The sequence below is a fragment of the Notechis scutatus genome, chromosome 2 (assembly GCF_049901735.1).
Source record: "Notechis scutatus isolate UNSWTSFEM ecotype Mainland chromosome 2, rNotScu1.2, whole genome shotgun sequence".
NCBI lineage: Eukaryota > Metazoa > Chordata > Lepidosauria > Squamata > Elapidae > Notechis > Notechis scutatus.
Window position 1 is genome coordinate 82,757,679 of NC_142010.1, and position 21,597 is coordinate 82,779,275.

The 21,597-nt window shown below is 36.4% G+C and overlaps 1 long non-coding RNA gene across 2 annotated transcripts in view; it reads left to right on the forward strand.

Annotated features, from left to right (window-relative positions):
• The window catches only part of LOC148132105 (uncharacterized), a 152,633-nt gene that overhangs the window by 95,876 nt on the left and 35,160 nt on the right, over nt 1-21,597 (forward strand). The gene's annotated exons all lie outside the window — the stretch shown is intronic.

Below are 21,597 nucleotides of genomic sequence, written 5' to 3' on the forward strand. Positions count from 1 at the left end.
ATGTTTCAGTGAATAAGGATGGGTCTGGAAAATAGCAGAAATGTACTTCTCCTTTTTGGTATAGTTTAACATAAGAAACGCCCCGGGCTAGGCTGAGGTTATGAAATGTATAAAAGTGACGCCTCAGGAAGAGCCAGGAGTTCAGAATTTGCCATGCTAATGCTCTGTGCACAAATAAAAACCTGTATTCTCCAACCTTTCGTGGTCTTGTGTCCTGATTTGGAAACAGGATCTGCTGCAACAATACAATATCATCAAGAGAGTAAAAGAATTGTAATGGAAATGGTCTGGTCACAGAGCAAGAAGAACTGATGGCAGGTGGATCAAGGTGGTCATAGAATGAATCCCATTTAATAACAAGTATCCGCAAAAAAGACCTAAGACAAGATTAATTGATGACATCCCCAAGTATTGTGGGCCCAATTGGCAAAAGAAAGCTCAGGACCATATTGGTTGGAGACATGCAGAAGAAGCCTTCATCCTGCATTGGAGAGACAATGGCTAAAATGATAATGATGATGAATGATGATATATCACACACAGCATAATTATTATACATTATATTAGATTATATTACATTAGATAATTGCTTTTGAATAATTTTGAAGGAACGTTCTAACCCAAGTACTAGAAATAATGTATGTATTTAGCAGACTGCCATAATACACCTACCATTTTTACAGTTACTATTAATATGCAGTAGAAATGAGTGTTAATTTAAAACTTATTTAACATAAATTAGAATTAAGAGGAAAAAAGCATTATCACACCAAAAAATGCAAGGTACATTTGTGATAAGCATATGTAAAATAGTCCTGAGAGCCACATCCTAATTTGAATGCTTTGTTTGTAATAACATCTCTTCAAATCAGTATGTAATAAATCTTACAACATATTGGATGGGTGATATAGGAGGTAAACAATGACAATTGAACCAGAATTCAGACTACAGAAGACCTTTAACTTCTGACTCTGTTAAATCAAATGAATCCTTGATATGAGACTTGCCATAATGGATTTTGTCCGACTGGAATCCAAATCAGAGCAGCTATAAGTGACTTTGTTTTCCAGTAAACCTCCAAAATATTTAGGAATATTTCAGCTCAATACCAGTAAAAAGCATACAACATCACTTCCATGATTAATGTTACAATAATTCATTCTATAATACAAGAAAATCTATAACTTCCAGGATCAGGTCAAACAGTTCTTCACAATTAATCCAGTCCCCTGACTTCTTCAAAGTCCCGGCCTTCTACGATTTCTCACTATTAGTGTTGAAAAGAATACATAATAGTTTGGCCCAATTGGGTTACTTGACTTTGTGGCACTGAAAGCCTGAGCAAACCATTTTCTACTATTTTTTTAGATTTTTTATCTCTGAAAAATGAATAACTATGTCAGAGAGGGGTTCAGAGTGTTATTGGGTGGCCTCTTCCTCTCAGGCATGTAGCCAACTTAAAGGTTTAGAGCAGTATTTCTGAAGCTTGGCTATTTCAAGATGTGTGAACTTCAGCTTCCAGAATTCCCCAGCCAGAGTGGCAGGGGAATTCTAGTTGAAGTCCACACCTCTTAAAGTGGCTACAGTTGAGAAACACTGGTTTAGAGGCAGTGGTGGGATTCAAATAATTTAACAACTGGTTCGCTGCTCTAATGATTTCTTCCAACAACCAGTTCACCAAACTGCTCAAAAAGTTAACAACCGGTTCTCCTGAACTGGTGCGAACTGGATGAGTCCCACCATCCAGAATAGTGGTCATCAACCAGTGGGCCGAGGACCACTGGTGGTCCATGAGAAAATTTTGGTGGTCTGCAGAGAAAGCACCCCCCCCCAAATAATTAATCCAGGCTGCGTAGGAACACAAGACTTGCACCGCCCACATGGTCCACGGGAACGCAAGGCTTGCATTGCTTGCATTGTGAACAACATGAGGTAGTGAGAGGAGGAGGGAAACGGCGGAGCGGGGGAACTTGCCCCACTCACCCCATGCACCTGGCCTGGCCACCGGGCTGCTTCTTTCTGCTTTTTTCTTCTTCTGCTTTTGGCTGCATGCAAGGAAAGCAGAAGAAATCTTTCTTTCTCTCCCCCAAACTCTGCCAGAAATGATTCTTTGGGACCCTGCAAGCATCCTATTGCAAGAAGCTGTGCTGGCACAACAAGTCTCACAAAGACTCATTTCTGGTGGAGTTTGGGGGAGAGAAAGAAAGATTTCTGCTGCTTCTGCTGCTTTCCTTGCATGAAGCCAAAAGTCTCTCTCTCTCTCCTGGAGATGGTATCCTGCGATCCCAAATAAAGAATGATTGATTGGTAGGAAAATGGGGTGGGGAATTTTCCTGCAGACTTTTTTGGGGATTTTCCCAGGGTCTCTGCTTTCTGCAGAGATCCTGGGAAAACGTCAGCAAGCCAAAATTCATATTAGTGGTCTGCGGAATTTAAAATGATGAGTTAGAGGGATCCTAAAAACAAAAGGAAATTTATTTGACCCTTTTAAGACTTCTTAAAATTTAGAGTAGAAAAACCCAGCTATCGGGTTATTTCCTCTGTAAGCTTTTTTTGAGGCATAGAATTATGCTTATTCAAGCTTTTGACTCAGAATTGGATTGTTACATTCAGTCATAAATATAAAATTGAAGGTTGAGATTTGAAAATCAATGCCCATTGAGTACTGTAGATACTATTGCATTGTGGCCCCGATTCCCGAGCCTATGCTGTCAGAGGAAGAAGACCTAGAAAGATGAGGAGGAGGAACTGGGAATGCCTTCCTCTCCAGGACCTTCCTCTCTGGCAATGCCTTCCTCCCCAGGACCTTCCTCCCTGATAATGCCTCAGGTTCCATCAGACAACCGAGAGGAACAGCCTGAGATTAATCAGGAGGAAGGCATATCGGAGCAGCCCCTGACAGGGAGTAAAGAGGAAGAGTGTTGGCTCGATCCTAAGCAGCATCATAGGGAGAAACGGGAGCAGCAACGTAGGAGGCGTGGGAGGGTCAGAGAGTGAGCTGAGTCATTGAGCCACACCCCACAGGGGATAAAAGTGGGTGTGTTTTCTCCTGAAACTTTCTACGGGACAAAGTTTAACCTGACTTCAGCTTTTCTTCGTGAATGACTATTTTTGTGGGCTGCCTTGTGATTTTCTGTGAGTAAGACTTTATCAGTTCAGACTTGGCAGGCAGGACATGTGGGAATGCCAAGAATATTATCAGTTCCAAAGAATTAACTCTGTGAAGTCTGAGCCAGCTTGCCTGCCTGTGTTGGTGTGAGTTTGTACTCTTTCATATTTTGGGAAAGAGGAAAGGCAAGACAGAACACTATTGTATTTCAAATTGTGTGTTACAAGCTCTTAATTTTCAACATATTTTTGACCCTTATTCTTCTGTTGCTTACTGCAAAAAAAATTACATCTTACTTTTCAGGCAGCTGTCTTAAGTCTTCCTGAATCCTGAAGTAAAAAAGAAATAAATAAATACTGGTAGTTTAATGACAAGGTATCTGAAAAATAAAACTTTCAAATAAATATTCACATGATACTCTCCAATTTTTAAATGTGCACCTTCTGATTTACTCTTGATATCACATTTTTAAAATACCTTTCATTCAGTGGAAAGTATGCATAATTCATAGTTCATTAGGTTTTCAAGCTAGATGCTATGGAAAAGAAAAAGTCTATCAGGCTGCTATAAATTCTGTTCGTAGTGACAAAATTAGCACTTTCAGTATTTTCATTTAGATATTACTTAATTTCTTAGCACGGCTTATGAGGATGCATATATGGATAATACAATTAAACAGAAGCATCACTAATTTTCAGCTAATGCTAAAGAGTGCGTTTTCAATAATACCCATTTCTTTTTCCATCAAGTCTGTGTCTCATTAAATCATGAGTAGGTAATTTGGATAATATTGATCTCATTCAGAGTGATAGATGTGACGACTAAAGCTGTGCTTTCTAAGAATTACATTTCTTTACATTTCCTTTACAGGTTGGTGGGGAACAGAAAAAATATAGTGTTTATACTTTAAGTAGATAAAGGAGAGCCATGCTGTCAGGCACTGCCGATTGTGACTATACTGGAACTAAATATTATTTATGTTCTACTGAAAATGGGTGAACACCAAGTCCCCCACTCTTAAAATGGTAGCATTATGCACAAATGTTCTCTTACTGTTCTTGTTATTAATAAATGCCAAAATATACAGTATTCATGAACCTTGATCTGGGATTATCAAATGCTGATCTATGGATAATAAATGATTGCTGGTTAAATGTTTTCAATGTTTTTTGACCTCCAAGTTTATATTGTTGACTTTTTGAAATAAATTATAGCTTCTCGATAAGAAGGTTTGACCTTGGCTATGGACACGCATTATTCAGCACTTAACTTATCCAAGGCAATCAGGTGAATCTATGCATCATTGGTTTATACTTTCATTAAACAACCTCTATAATTAAAAACAAACAAAACAAGATATTAAAATCCAACTTCCATGTGTCGGAGGACTTGGACTAGAGGCCAACTAGCAAGCTCATGCCCTGAAGAACAGTTCAAGTGTGAAGATCGAAATCCAGTGACATTCATGTTCAAGCATCTCTGACATAACTTTATGATCTCCCAGCAGAAATAGTCTAAAATGTGTATTGATCATGCTGAACTGAAATATGTGATAATGATGAATTTTGAAGTTAATTTAATGGAATTATGTCAGTCCCCAAAATCTCCTGGGCATTGTGTGCAAAGAGAGTATTGCTGGTAGTGGACACTGGCAAGAATACTTCAACTTATGTAATAAACTTTGAGGATACCAGTGTCTAGAAGCCCACCTACGGGATCACTTATAAGTATTATTGAATAATTGAGAGCTAACTAACTAAAGCAAGTGACATTCCAGTTCATTTGACAGAACAGGGTCTGATATGTTTGACAAAATATAGAAACAATACATAAAATTTCAATTCCACCTAAATGCATATTCATTTGAAGCCAGGCTTTTGATTATGAAAGCATACTTTGTCATGTTATACTTGTGTTGGACTATTTGTTTAGCTATGTGGCTCCCAAATTATTCTTTCCATCATGCTATGGTGCTAAAATACCTAAGTATCTATTTCCATCCATTCTGCAAGCAATAAATTGGTATATAGGAAAATATAATAGGGGTACCTTTCTGCTTTACTATTCTATTCTACTCTACTCTACTCTACTCATCAAATCAGATACAAGATACAGATTCAAAGCAGAGTCAAGTATCCAGTTTAAAATACTGGTGGTTATGTTTGGGGTCCCCCTCCACTGATATTTCTCTGATGTTTTTTTCTTTCAACAATCCAAATAGGCTCTAATATTTATCTGACTAGGGCCTGCCTTCTCTACCTTGTCTCAGAATCAAAATTAACTCTAGAATCAGCTCCCTTGTCCTCTTCATTTCTGTCAAAGTTTAATGGACTTTAAAATGGGTTAAAGACTTTATTTGTTAGCTGGCTTAAGTAGGGTCTGATTATCCACCCCTTTCTACCTCCTCAGTATTTGGTTTATTTTAACTTGGGCATTTCTTTAAGTAAGCATGGTTTTGTGTAATTTGTCTTAATGTTAATATCTGCTTTACCTATTAAGTTGTGACCTAATTTTGCTGGATTGATTTTGCAATTACTGTTTTTTTTTCTGAATTGTACAACATCTTGATCAAGCATTCATCATCATAACTGCTATTGCTGGTCTAAATACTCAGAATAAAATGCATAGGACATCTGTCCATCTTTATTGTACTTTCATGGTCTTCTAGAGGAAGTTGGACTTCTTGTGTGCAATTAAAATCAAAACACAGTACTATGAATCAATAAACCAATACAATAAATCAATAATCAATTGATCTTGTCTTGGTACTTACCCTGTGGAATTAAAAAAATATATCCATTTATGTAAGATTTGAACTCTAGACTTTTTTAAAACAATAAAGTCAGCGAGAAAGTGATTTTATAATGCATGCATTTTTTAATAATAAAGTTCGGCATTAACTGGTATTTTTTAGGGTTCTTTTTGTCTTCACACACCTATAGACTGAAAAATACAATGCAGAAAAACCATTAGCCATCCACTATATACTGTTTCCCAGGTAGCTTTGAGAGTTTAAATAATTTTTCCAACTTCTGCAAGTCTTAGACAACATGACTATTTTCCCAGGCCATGGTTAGGTTGGTTGTTCATTCTATGGCTGATTTTTTTTTAATGATGTCGTATACATTTTATGTATTATTCTTCTTTTAAAATTTTCCTTCGTTTTATCATGTAAGCCACTCTGAATCAATTGGGAGTGGGGTGGCTTTCTAAATGTAATAAAATAAAATAAAATTTAATTGCCCATTAGACATATCAATGGATCATATTATTATGTTATGCTTTAATTATATTCCTTGTAGTACGATCCAATTTAAAAAAATTCTACTGGTGATGCTGCATGGTTGAGCAATGAATGTTTGAAGCCGTATGTATTCTCAATTAAAAATTAAATATTTTCAGTACTTTTCATGGAAAGAAAGAAAGAGAGAGAGAGAGAGAGAGAGAGAGAGAGAGAGAGAGAGAGAGAGTTCATTGCAAGGATATCTTGATCAGTAATCTGCAATGCAGATGTTTGTGACAGTTGATGAGAGACCTTACTGTGAAGGGACACTAGCTCTGTACAATTTTATGCTCTACTATAAATCTGTGAAACTAGATTATACAGAAATGGGATGGAATTTGGTCCATGCTTGTTTTTATTATTGTAGCTTTACTGCTTGTCAAAAAAGTTTTTAATATTCAAAATATGTCTTTATTCTTTCCTATTGTTTATGCCTGCTTCAATTCCTGATAGACACTAAAAAGCTGGTTAATTTGGTTCCATTTCCCCCCAGTAGGCTATTTATAATTACCACTCAGCTAAAGGTTACTTGAACATGTGTAGCTGCTAAAATGCTGTGCATGATAATTAGTTAATTTTTATTGCTCAAATAATATTTTATATAAGAACAATAGTCTTAACAGTCTTGAAAACAATTAAGAGAGATGTTCATCAAGTGGTAAAACATATATTTTAAATAATATACTAACCTGACATGGTAATTTGCTAATGGTAACATGCTAATTTACAGCTATTTTGGGGTGCAGTACAATGGCTTTTTGAAGCAATGTTTCCTAGAAATTGAGAAATTTAACATAATATGGGAGGAAACAAGGTGGGAGCAATGTGGCGAAGCAACAACCATTGCTGCTATATAATGGTATGTATATCTTGCCATCATGACAGAAATTAGTCTTCAGAAAGAAGTTATAAGTAAGGTAAATAAGTAATAATAAGGAAGGAAGGAAGGAAGGAAGGAAGGAGGCCTTTGGCCTGGTTTTGTATGGCCCTCAGTTGACTTTCAAAATCCCAGAAAGAGAAAAAGAAAGACACCAAAAGAAAAGAAGGGCTAGCAGGAGAAAATAGGACAAAGAGAAGGAAAAGAAATATCAGGAAGAGAAAAAGGAGGAAACCAAGGCCAAATCTACACTTATCAATACCAGGAGGAAAAAACCTAGCATCCCTTTTTTTCTCTACCACTATCAAGATTAGATTAAAATCTCCAAAACTTTACTAAGAGTCTGCAGTCTTTGTCAGACATGCAAGATAATGTTCAGTAATGTTCCCAGATAAAGGACCCCATAAATATACAAGCAAATTTAGTTTCACACAAGGCCTTTAAAATTGCACAGTAACACTGGGTAATCCATATTTGGCCATTTACACAATTCTCAATAAATGGGAAAGTCCTAAAACCTTTGCACATGTGTCTAATAGTGGCATATCTATTTCACAGCATTGCAACTGTTTGCATCCTACTAATGAAGTCTGTTTAGTAAAAACCTTTTCATTAGAACGAAGTTGCTTATAAATCCCTCAAACTCCCATGGGTTCATCCATCTTTTATAGTTGTGCCCATGTCAACCTAACTCTAAGTCCATTAAGAAAATTTTAATCTTCGTCTTGGTGAGTCTTACTAGACATCGATGTTTTGTTTGTGTGTGTGTGTGTGTGTGTGTGTGTGTGTGTGTGTTATGTCAACCATGGATTTACAAAGCCCCCACTTTGCTGGGCACATGATGTATTTTATGATATTACTTGGATAATTTCTAGGTTCTTAGCTAAGAACTCCAATCAAAGTAGGGATTTTGATTTGTACTGTGTTGCTCTTTGATAAATAAAAACATATAATAACAATACATTCTGCATTTGTTTCAACTGCACATTTTTTAAATTATCCATTTAATTCACCTTCCAAGTTGGCTTCTGCAAGGACTTTTGTTTACAGTATGAATCATAATTGATCCAAGAATTATATAGTTCATACCATTGATGCATGGGAAGTAAAATGCCAGATATGCAAAGTGGCTTTAGAAAAAATGGAAGAAGAAACTTTATTGCAGATGCATGTTGGATAACTGAGAAAGCCAAAGTATACCAACAAGAAGTTATGATGTGCTTCATTGATGACAGAAAGACATTCAATTCTGTTGATCACACCAAACTATGGGATTTTTCTTAGGAAAATAGGAATTTCTCATTGTTTTGATGCAAAATCTATACATAAGTCAGGAAGCCATAGTCCAAACACAGCATGGTGAAACAAACTGGCTGCGGCTCTGCAAAGGAATGAGATAATGCTGTATACTCTCTCTCCATTTATTAATTATAACCCACAGTATGAAGGAGGTTAGATTGATAGAAGATCAGCATGGCTTTAAAACTGGAAGCAAAACATCAATAATCATGCAATGCCAATGACACTACTCTGATAGCTGAAACTAAAAAATGAGCTGCAAATTTTGGTAATGAAAATCAAGGAGCACAGTGAAAAAATAGATGAAGATTAAATATGAAGAAGGCTATGTGGCAAAAGGTACAGCAACTTAACCTTAAAATTGTTAATTAAGAGACTAAAATAGTGGATAGCTTATGACATTTAGGATTGACCACCAACAATAAAGAAGCCAACAGTTCAGAAATACACATCGGAAGAATAGCAATTGTAAAAGAGATTCAGCTGTTGCGATGTGTGTATATGTACAAAATTTTACATGGTAATTGTTTTTCCTTGTGACTTTCTATGGAAGCAAAAGTTGAACTTTCAGAAGAAGTTCAGAAGAAGCAGAATAGAAAAACAATATTCACATTTTTGAACTTTTCTGAGAATACTGTGGACAACCAAGAAAAAGAACAAATGAAACATGGAGTGAATCGACTCAGATATTTCATTCAAGGCAGAAATAACCAGACTCAAATTATCATATTTTGGATAGATGATGCAAAGACCCAGGTCTTTTAAGAAGCTTGAGAAGAAGACAATGAGTAGCAGCAAGGTGGATGGACACCATTAAAGTGGATTTTTATGTAAAGCTTCCCTGATGAATCTGTTCTGTGTTTTCTAGCCATTTCAATGACTTGCAGTTGTGCATTTTTTGTCTGCTTTATGTTCAAAGATTTCTTATAGCATTCCCTTTCACCTTCAGCTATTTTCTTGCTTTTTAATGCATACTATATGAGGGTGGAAGGTATAAAGCAACAGCTTTCCTCACCTGCTTTTGAAAACCAACAACTAATATATGTCTACGTATGCTTTCTAGAGCCTGTTTTAGCAACAAAGAACAATAAAAAAGAAAGATTAGTGAACATTACAATGGAGAGTTATTGTATCAACAGTGAAAGGAATGGGGAAACAGCTGCATGAATGAGCAATAAAAAGTTTTTACTTCTAGCTTGGAAGATATAAAAAGAATTTGCAACATATTATAATTAGCCTGCTATATATATAAAACCCCTGTTAAAAAACTTGAAGGAAAACGCAATTTAAAGATTTATTGAAAACCTTTATCTAATACCTTTGGAGAACCATTTGACTTAGAATTGCGAGAGATCAAAACTCCAGTGAGACATTAGGTTTGAAGTCTTTCATACTCTTTGAAACAGAATAGAATTGATCAGTACAACATTTTTGTCCTAGAGATGTCTATCACTGCTGTGCTAGAATAATGACGGAATACTAAGTTTTCTTTGTGTGAATAAACCATAGGGGCTTTCCTTAGTTTCCTGTAAGTTCCTCCAGAAGTTGGGTAGCACTGAGAATGAGGAGGACCAGCTCAAGATATTTTATTGTATGAGGAGAACAACAACATTTTTCTTCTCCATCATCTTACTTTAATAGTAACTCTATCTTTACTATAACTGAGGTATACATTGCTGTCTCTTCCAGCAGAGGGGAAAGATTAGGGAAATGTGGTGCCAATAATTGTCATTATGTCTGTAGACATATCTACAGATGACCTTGGAGCTATCTGTTCCACTGGATGACCTCCTCCTCCTCCTCCTCCTCCTCCTCCTCCTCCTCCTCCTCCTCCTCCTCCTCCTCCTCCTCCTCCTCCTCCTCCTCCTCCTCCTCCTCCTCCTCCTCCTCCTCCTCCTCCCAATGGCAGTTTTCCTTGGTGGCTGGGCTTGTGTGATCCAATGATGTTGAGTGATATGCTGACAAAAGCCTATCATAAGGATCATACAATCTAATAACATTGTGTTTATCACCATCATCATGATCATTATGATCATCATCAACATCCTTGGTTTGGAAGCTTTCTTTGGTGACTGAGCTTGTATGGTGTTGAGTGGTATGTGAACCAAAAGGATTTTAAGAGATGTCCTGGAATATGTGCATTCCATAATCCATTGCAGTGTTGAATATTAAAAAAAAATCTATTTTCATATCAGATCAGTTATTGCTTGGGTCAACAAGGATCACATTTGAAACTGTGAGTCCTGGGCATCAGATGTCAAATGAATTATCCAGCTTGGTTGCCTTTGCCAGGTTGGGAGATGGAGGAAGAGACAGCCACAATTTATGTGAGCTGTTGAGTCTTAAATTACATTTAACTTCTTATGGAGTAAGCTCTAATGCTAATTACAGGCATACTTTGCTGAGAGCTGAGAAGATGATTAGCATTTTTTAGCAATAAAGTATTTTTAATTAAGGTATGTACTTTTTTTGGACATAATGCTATTGCACACTTAATAGACTACAGTATAATGTAAACATTACTTTTATATGCACTGGGAAACAAAAAAAATTGTGTGATTCATGTAATATTGTGTGACAAGTATCGCAATATTCAGTTTATTGCAGTAGTCTGGAACCAAACCCTTGGTATCTCCAAGGTATGCCTACATTTATGAAACTTTATCTTGGGTTGCTTAGGGGGAGAACAGAGTAATAGAAATAGAAAGCCTCACAAATTGCAAGCTGAAATCCCTTCAAATAAACCTAACTCTAAAACTAGATAATAATATGGATAATAATAGCATATTTCTGTTACAGCCACACAGCATCAGAATTCAATCTATAACAACAAAGCCCCATACCACAAGGCAACTTCAAACCCTTCCACTTATATGGCTTAGGGTTTCTTACTAGCAAATGAGACAAATGATTTGAGGTGTTCATGGGATTCCTGTCTGCAAAAGATTATACAAGTTTGGGAGAACAATATGAGGCTTTTAACAAGTTTTCCATGAAATGGTCATCAGATATATTACAACTGAAAGAATTTCTATCTATTTTAAATGATCTACTGATCTAAATGATCTACTGATACCCCTTACCAAATTATTTTCAAATTAGATCAGACTACAGAAAGATGCAGTACTTGATGATAATACACTACAGACAGCCATTTCCAAATCCATTTGTAAATAGGAGAAAAAGATAAACAAAGCCCCAAGTGAAAGCCAAAAGAAGAAAAAAGACAGAGGTGGAAAATCAACTATGGAAAAGTAAGAATTGGAAGAGCACTTCTGTTCCCAAAGAGGCACCTAAACTATAACAATCAGAGGTGGTATTCAGCAGGTTCTGACCAATCCATCATCCTCCATTTAGAGACAAACAACCTACTCTCCAATAAACAATTTGGTTTCAGAAAAAAACTATCCTGTAATCTGCAACTCTTACACTGCAAAAACATATGGACGACACAACTCGACCAGGGCAAAGCAATAGACGCAATCTACATAGACTTCTGTAAAGCCTTTGATTCAGTGGTACACGACAAACTACTCCTAAAAATAAAATCCTATGGTATCTCTGGACAACTGAATAACTGGATAGAAGCATTCCTGGCAAACAGACAACAAATGGTCAAAATTGGGAGCGTCCTATCAAATTCTGTACCTGTCAATAGTGGTGTCCCCCAAGGCAGTGTTCTAGGACCAACTCTCTTCATACTCTACATAAATGACCTCTGTGATCATATTAAGAGCAATTGCGTTCTCTTCGCTGATGATGTAAAGCTGTTCAATACCACAGACAATACTGCTACCCTACAAAAAGATCTTGACTATGTATCAGAATGGTCAAACAAATGGCAACTTCAAATCTCAACAAATAAATGCTCTGTCTTACATATTGGCAAAAAAAATCAGAAAATAAAATACAAGCTGAATAGTCAAGATCTTGTTGATGACCCAAGCTCTGTAAAGGACCTTGGAATACTCACCTCTAATGATCTAAGTGCTAGAGCCCACTGCAACTACATAGCCAAAAAGGCATTAAGAGTTGTTAACCTAATCCTACATAGCTTTTTCTCTGGTAATATCACCTTACTACCCAGAGCATACAAAACATTTGCTAGACCAATACTCGAATACAGTTCATCAGTCTGGAACCCACATTACGTATCTGATATTAGCACAATTGAGAAAGTCCAGAAATATCTCACAAGAAGAGTTCTCCACTCCTCTACTCGTTGTAGAATACAAGTCTGCCACCAGACTTGAAATTCTAGAACTAGAAAACCTTGAATTACGCCGTCTTCGGTCTGATTTAAGCATGGTATATAAAATCATACATTGCAATGTCCTACCTGTCAATGAATACTTCAGCTTCAACCATAACAACACAAGAGCACACAATAGATACAAACTCAAAGTTAACCGCACCAAACTTGATTGCAGGAAATACGACTTCAGCAATAGAGTGGTCAATGTCTGGAATACTCTACCCGACTCTGTAGTTTCTTCCCCAAACCCCAAAAACTTTAACCTTAGACTGTCTACTATTGACCTCACCCCTTTCCTAAGAGGTCTGTAGGGGGCGTGCATAAGCGCACCAACGTGCCTACCGTCCCTGTCCTATTGTTTCTCTTATTCTTCTTTTATTTTTCTTATATGTACCCATTTCATGTATTCACAACTATGTATACACTTATACTTATTATCTTGTAAACAATTGGCAAATCAAATAAATAAATAAAATAAATAAAAATAAATTCTGAAGAACCAGTAGCAGAAATTTTGAGTAGTTCGGAGAACCAACAAATACCACCTCTGACTGGAGATTTTACAGTATCCTTCCCCTGCCACGCCCATCAAGCCACGCTCACAGAACTGGTAGTAAAAAAATATGAATCCTACCACTGATAACAATCCTTTTAAATTTTGGGGAACAATTGATCAAAGAAACAACAGACTAACTAAAAAGCCACCTAGGAAGAAGTTGGAAGCAAATAACAAAATGAAAGAAGTAAGACCAATAATAAAGTTGAAATATAGGTCTTCTAATATAGCTATGTCCAACCACTGCAGATGACTTTATAATTAAGCAAAACCATCTAGCAAATAGTCCAACAAACTCTGTTCTTCTGCTGGCTCAGAGACGAGTTCCATGCAGATGGGGGTGCAGCTAGTCCTTGCTTAACAATGCTAACAGAGATAAGAAACTCTATTTTAAACGACATGGTTGTAAGTTGAAAAACCATGTAACTGTGCCATTTAGCAATGGCAGTTCTGGCACTTGCTGTTGTAAGGCAAGGACTTGTGAGAAGCCATCAGGTAAAATATTAAATTATGATGGTGTGACTGTGAACATGCTACAATGGCCAAAAGTTTGTGGATCCACTCATTCAGTGCCATCAAAAATTTGAACAGGATACATGGTCATTACACAAGGATCAGCTAAGCTGGCATTTATTCCCCCCCCCCCAAAAAAATCTAGAAGTTTGGTTTCATAGATGAAATGAGCATCTGGTGCATCTATTTCATATTTTCACTCTCATTAGAATTCTTCAAGATGATATTTTAAAGGTAGAACATTGTATTACAATGATATGACAGCAAAAGCAATGGTAACTTTTGCCCCTGTGGAACAAAATAGCTAAATTGTCCTGGTTAAGACAAGAGTTGATTAAACTAGGCATAGTTACCATCTATAACTTCAAATCTAAAAAAAAAATGAAAAGGAGGTGACAATTCCTTAGTCAGTGGCAACTATAAAACATAGGAGAGTAAAGGCAAGCCAGCCCTGCAACCATGGACAATGCAGCAGCCCTTTTGCTGGGTGATCCAGTATGAAATTGCAAGGCAACTGGAAGACAGACAAAATGCAGTCATGTGTAGTAGGATGTCTTAAAATGCTATTTTGAATCCAATCTCTCAGCAAGTAGATTTAAAAATGCATCTCATTTGAAATGATCCAGGATTCAGCCATTACTGTACAAAGTCTTGTGGATCAATGAAGACTCAAAACCCAACATCTTCAGAAAAATTGAGTTGAATTGGAAGGCAAATCAAATGGACAATTGAAAAAAGTGAGCATTTGGAAATGCATGGCAGAGGATTTTTCAATCTATCAGTGGAAACAGGAAAGGAGAATCAAAATTCACAAGACAATGTTTTCTTAGGTAAGAAAATGTAGCAATTTGTAGAAAACATGCAATTAAACCTAACCAATAGTCAAGAAGAATTAGCTGAAAGAGTCATTAAAAGATTTTCAAAATTAACAAGAAGAATGAGACCGTTGTAAAACAAACAAAAACAAGGCTTTTGGCTGAGATACATAAATCAAGCACTGGAAATAATTTAAAATCAATCTGTAGTTTAAAAAAAAAAGGCACATTTTCTGATACATTGTGTCACTACTTACAATCATGTTATTAATAAGCAGAAGTAAAGAAAAGTGGTAAACCTAAATCGGAAATTAGTTTAGAATTGAATGTGAAAGAACTTTGGGGAGATGTGAACAATTTTAATAAAATGAAAAAACTCTGAAAGCTTAAAAACTTAAGTTGTGTATTATAAAATATACAACATTCAATCCAAAATCATATCTGATATTTAAGAAATAACTGAGGAATGAAGCATTATCAGGAAAAAGCAATTAGTATGAAGCTCATGTAAGACCATAGAGGCAAAATGGACAACTTAGAACAAATCTGGATCAGTTCTACAATTGGCTCCAAGCCTCATCAAAATGAAAAAAAAAAAAAGAAACATAAAGAAATTTTACGTTCCAGAGAGAACTGGCAGATTGGCCATCAAACACAACTAAGAGAGTACTGTGGGTTTACACAACAAAAATAAATTAAAAGGGGAAAAATACAGTAGTAAAAAAAATCAGGTGAACTTGAAACTGATGAATTGCATGCATTTGGATGAAAAAATGACCACCTACTTGCATGGTTAGCTGGTCAGTTTAAGATTGCACTAAAGAAAAGAACAAATGAGAACTGAATGACAATAGAGAGATTCTTCTTAATAATGAAAGATAATAGTAAAAGAATGGAATAAAGTGGAGTGAAGTGGAGTGGAATGGAATTGGAATGGAATTAGAATAGAATAGAATAGAATAGAATAGAATATTCTTTTTTGGCCAAGTGTGATTGGACACACAAGGAATTTGTCTCTGGTGCATAAGCTCTCAGTATACATACAAGCAATAAAGTAATAAATCATAAATCATAAGATACAATAATAAATCATAAGATACGATCATAAATTCTAAGATACAACCAACAAGTGATAATCATAAGATACCAATAGGAGTAAGTAATAGGAAAGGCGAGAAAGATATTAGAAATACAGTCCTACTACATGATTAGCTATTTTTAGGCATAAAGCAGTGCTGTGAGAATTATGTGTTTAGCAGAGTGATGGCATGGTGGGGAAAGCTGTCTTTGTGTCTACTTGTTTTGGCATTCAATGCCCTATAACAGTGTCCTGGGGGGAGGAGTTGAAACAGTTTATGACCAGGTTGTGAGGAGTCTATAGATATTTTCTCAGCCCTCTTTTTGGCTCATGCAGTATACATGTCCTCAATGGAAGGAAGGCTGGTTGCAATTTTTTTTTTCTGCAGTCCTAACTATCTGTACTTAAGGAGTCACATCTCAAAACTTAAGATAAATACCTCGTTTGTTCAAAATTCTTACTGGAATAATACATCTGTCTGAAGAAAAAAAAAATCTTCAGTTGAGCAAAAGGGTAATGACAAAAATGTATGAGGAGTTAAAGATCAATACTTATTGATGAAGCAATCGTAATAAAATCAAAGTAAGATTGAGTGAATTTAAGTATGGCTTGGATTGAGTACAAGAATGTATTTGGTTTCCTTCCACTAATAGGATTATGAAAAGTATAGAAATGTTTGGGGTCAATCAAAATATCCAAGGTTTTGTAGAAATGGCCATGAAAACATGACAGACAAATACAATGCTTAAGGATGATGGGTTACATGAAGTAAAAATAAAAAGGGGATATTTCAGAGTGATTCCTCATGACGTTTATTATTTGATTTTGTAATGATCCAATTGACAAGGATGCTAAGTAATGGAAAACATGGCTTACAATTTTCAAAGCAAGGTGAAAAAAGTCACATTCGTTTACATGGTTAACCTAAAACTATATGCCAAATCTAAAGTTGAATGGGAATGATTATGAATTACTGTTCAGATATTTAGCTGTGATATTGTAATGCAATTTGATCTGCGGGTGCTTTGAGAAAAAACTTCAAATTGGTATAAAGTACCTTATGAGTGTCCATCCTTGCAATAATACACACACACACACACACACACAGAGAGAGAGAGAGAGAGAGAGAGAGAGAACATCATATATGATAATATAAGAGATGCAGTGGTAGGATTCAATTTTTTTTACTACCGGTTCTGTGGGCATGGCTTGGTGGGCATGGCAGGGAAAGGATACTGTAAAATCTCCAGTCAGAGGCGGAATTTGCCGGTTCTCTGAACTACTCAAAATTTCCACTACCGGTTCTCTAGAACTGGTCAGAACCTGCTGAACACCACCTCTGAAGAGATATCTCTGTGCAAAACTTTTGAGACTCTATAAACTTCTAGATCATGATTTCAAAAGATGTGGAGACTGACATTGTAGTGGGGTGATTTCTATATGGTGTACAGTCATCTGAGACTAGATAAGCATAGGGTAACTCAATTAAAACAAGTCACAGCGGCTCATCATCTTTTTTTCTCCTTTACACTTCAAAATGTTTCCCTTTAGTGTATATATGTGTTATATTCATGTAGAAAAAAAATAAAATGCTAACTTGGCCTCCTTTCTTCCTTTCTAACAAGATCAACATATTGTGGCCAAACATCTGCTACTTTTCTGCAGTGGGCAGTAATAATGAAATGATAATGTTGTATGGTTGACTGACTAATCATACAAGATTATTTCAGAAAATGCCAAACGCAGCACTGTTTAAGGAGGTTCGAAAATGGCCTTGGTAAGAAGATTAGATGTGTCATGCTACAGATTAAGTTTTGGCCATACTGAAGGTTGAACACATTTTATAATGATACAAGCAGGAAAGAAACTGTCCATCAGTTCACAAAGTCATTTTTTGTGCTCTGGTAATAATACTAAAGCAGTTGTTATATTTTCCTACCTATTTGCCTGTGTGTATTTCATTTTTATAGCTTGAGTTATGTCTTCAATAAAAAGAATTCTGAGCTCTCTGGCAGCTTGGGACAAGGAGACCTACAAAACACTTGTGACTCTTCTAAATGATCTAATGCCAACAAGTGGAAGTCTCTTCTGAACTAACATTTTAATGATTGTTTTAAGGTACGCACATGATAATGTTTGAAAATAAAAGAAAAACTCAGTGTAGTACTATATGCTGCATCTGATACTTTGTTTTCTGGATACTATACATGCACCAGTACTGATTTAGCTCAATATTCAAAGAAAATCTATTGCTAAGTTTCAGGAAGCATTGTTCTATGAATATATAGGTAAAATTAGAAGATTTGCCACAGGGTTGATACATAGCTGGGCCAATTTATTGTGCTTCAACCTATTAATTTCTCCTACCTAATTCACTAGGTGATCTCACCATTTTAAAACTGGTTTAGATTAAATAATTCACCTGGAGTGGAGACCAGCTTTTCCAATTCTTTTGAATGGCCCTTGTCACACAAACTCCATTATAAGAATGCTCCCTCCACAATGATGAGTTGACAGCTCTTGAGTGTTTTTGTTACTTCTGCAGCCGAACTAATGTGAAAACTGTAATCCATTAGGAAACACACAGTCATAGCAGGGCACCTGAAATTTTAGTGCATGCTTTTAAATGGCAAATAATATTTATTTTATTTATTTATTTATTTGATTTGATTTGTCAATTGCTTACAAGATAATAGGTATAAGTATATACATAGCTATGAATACATGAAATGGGTACATATAAGAAAAAATAAAAGAAACAATAGGACAGGGACGGTAGGCACGTTGGTGCACTTATCCACGCCCCCTACAGACCTCTTAGGAAAGGAGTAAGGTCAATAGTAGACAGTCTAAGGTTAAAGTTTTTGGGGTTTGGGGAAGAAACCACAGAGCCAGGTAGAGTATTCCAGACATTAACCACTCTGTTGCTGAAGTCGTATTTCCTGCAATCAAGTTTGGTGTGGTTAACCTTGAGTTTGTATCTATTGTGTGCTCTTGTGTTGTTATGGTTGAAGCTGAAGTATTAATTGACAGGTAGGACATTGCAATGTATGATTTTATATACCATACTTAGATCAGGCTGAAGACGGTGTAATTCAAGGTTTTCTAGTTCTAGAATTTCAAGTCTGGTGGCATAAGGTATTCTACAACAAGTAGAGGAGTGGAGAATTCTTCTTGTGAAATATTTCTGGACTTTCTCAACTGTGCTAATATCAGATACGTAATGTGGGTTCCAGACTGATGAGCTGTATTCGAGTATTGGTCTAGCAAATGTTTATGTTAATATGTTTATGTTGATAATTCTTTTCATGTATGTATTCTTTCCGTGTTCTCCTCCAAGTTTTAAAACCACAGGTCCATCCTTTTGAGTCAAAATTCCTTACTACAATCCACCCAGAAGCTATTGATGTGACAGACTTCACTTCTGATAATCTTGCAGAATATCCCTGCAGGTTATTCGGGATCTTCTTATTTAAAATTCACTCAATTTTGTTCATTCACTCTGGGCCAAACTAGACAACATTTTTCCAAAGCCTGCAATCCAAGGGACTGGATGTTTTGGATTTCATGCTTGCAGGCCAGGGAGAGAGTTAATGCTCTTTTGGGCAAAGGACACAAGTCTTTTTCTTTCAGAAAAGGAATTCATGATAAATCTTTCACAGAGGTGGTATTCAGCAGGTTCTGACCAGTTCTGGAGAACCAGTAGTGGAAATTTTGAGCAGTTCAGAGAACCGGCAAATACCACCTCTAACTGGAGATTTTACAGTATCCTTTCCCTGCCATACCCACCAAGCCACACCCACAGAACTGGTAGTAAAAAATTATTTATTTATTTGATTTGTCAATCACTTACAACATAATAGGTATAAGTATAAACATGAGTAAGAATACAGAAAATAGGTATGATTAAATGGGGACAATAGGACAGGGATGGGAGGCATGATGGTGCACTTATGCACGCCCCTTACAGACCTCTTAGGAATGGGGTGAGGTCAATAGTGGATAGTTTGAGGTTAAAGGAGTGGGGGTTTGAGGATGTAACTACAGAGCCAGGTAGTGCATTCCAGGCATTGACCACTCTGTTGCTGAAGTCGTACTTTCTCCAATCAAATTTGGAGCAGTTAACATTGAGTTTGTATGTTGTGTGCTCTTGTATTGTTGCAGTTGAAGCTGAAGTAGTCATTGACTGGTAGGACATTGTAGCAGATAATTTTGTGTCCTACGCTTAAGTCCAACTGTAGGCAGCATAGTTCAAGATTGTCCAAGCCCAAAATTTCAAGTCTGGTGATATAGGGTATTCTGTTGCGAGCAGAGGAGTGTAGTAGTCTTCTCGTGAAATACTTCTGGACTTGCTCAATTGTATTAATGTCTGATATACAGTGCGGATTCCAGACAGATGAGCTGTATTCGAGTATTGGTCTAGCAAAGGTTTTGTATGCCCTAGTTAGCAATTCAATATTTCCAGAGGAGAAGCTTTGTAAGATTAGATTTACAACTGTTAATGCCTTTTTGGCAATGCTGTTACAGAGAGCTCTGGTGCTTAGGTCATTAGATATGAGTACTCCTAGGTCCTTGACAGTGCGAGGGTCATCAATGAGGTCATATCCGCCTAGTTTGTATTTTGTGTACTGATTTTTTTTACCAATGTGTAGAACAAAACATTTGGTGGTCGAGATTTGGAGTTACCAGATGTTTGACCATTCAAATTTTTTGATCCCACCACTGGGTTCACCTCTTCAATTCAGCAGCATTTTTGCATTCAGCATTTTTGGTATTTTTATTTTGAGATTAATAGATTCTGATTAAAAAATTGATAATTAATATAATATAATTAAATAGGAGGCAATAGAATAGACCTATGTGCATATCCAACTGCTCCCTTCCAGTCTTTCTACACTCTTTCTTCTGTCTAGTTCTTTTGCTCCTTTCATTTTTTTTCCTTTTTCCATTTGTATATAGGCATGAATGGCTTGCAGCATGCACGTAATAACTGGGAAGTGAGGTCTGTGAGGTTTTTTTGTCATGTCTGTGAGATCGATGGCTATCTAAATATGAGGAATGAATACATAACTAAAATCATAACACCATTTGTCACAATTCTTAATATAGCTGCTGACCTGAGTTTTCATGGGAAACACTTAACATTATGTGAAGTCATTATGTTTCTTTACAGAACTTCAAACAAGATCTGTGGCAATTCTATTTCTAATGAAGCAGAAAGTGACCAGTCTTTATTTATTAATTTATCAAGTGTGCATGTTGCCAATTTCATTACAACTCCTGGTGGCTGCCCAATTATAATTTGCTTTTAAAACCAAAATGAAACAAAGAATTATCAGATATCTGGATGTATGAACATTTAAAAGCTTGGCTATGCTTCTTTTTTAGGAGATGTCTGTTGTGCATTTATGTAAATATTCAGACTGACAACACATGACCTGGACAATCTGATCAGCTGTCTTAACAGATGATTTCACTATAAGACTGAATCATATAAGGTCAACTTGGAATGTGCATTCATATGGTCATATTATAACTGGGAATAACAAAATTAAAAAAAAAATGAGGGGAAGGGTGAAGAGATGCCTTCCAAAGAAATGTTAAGGAACAACATACAGCAGTGACACTGTTAAAGAGAAGAAGGAAGGGATGGAGAGATTAAGGTAGGGGTGTCACACTCGCAGGCTGCAGGCCAGATGCGTCACACGCTGCCACGCCCACCCCTGGTTTAGTGAAGGGGGAAAAGTTGTGATACATCATGTGATGAGATTGACACCCCTGGATTAAGGAACTGAGTGGGATTAAAAAGCA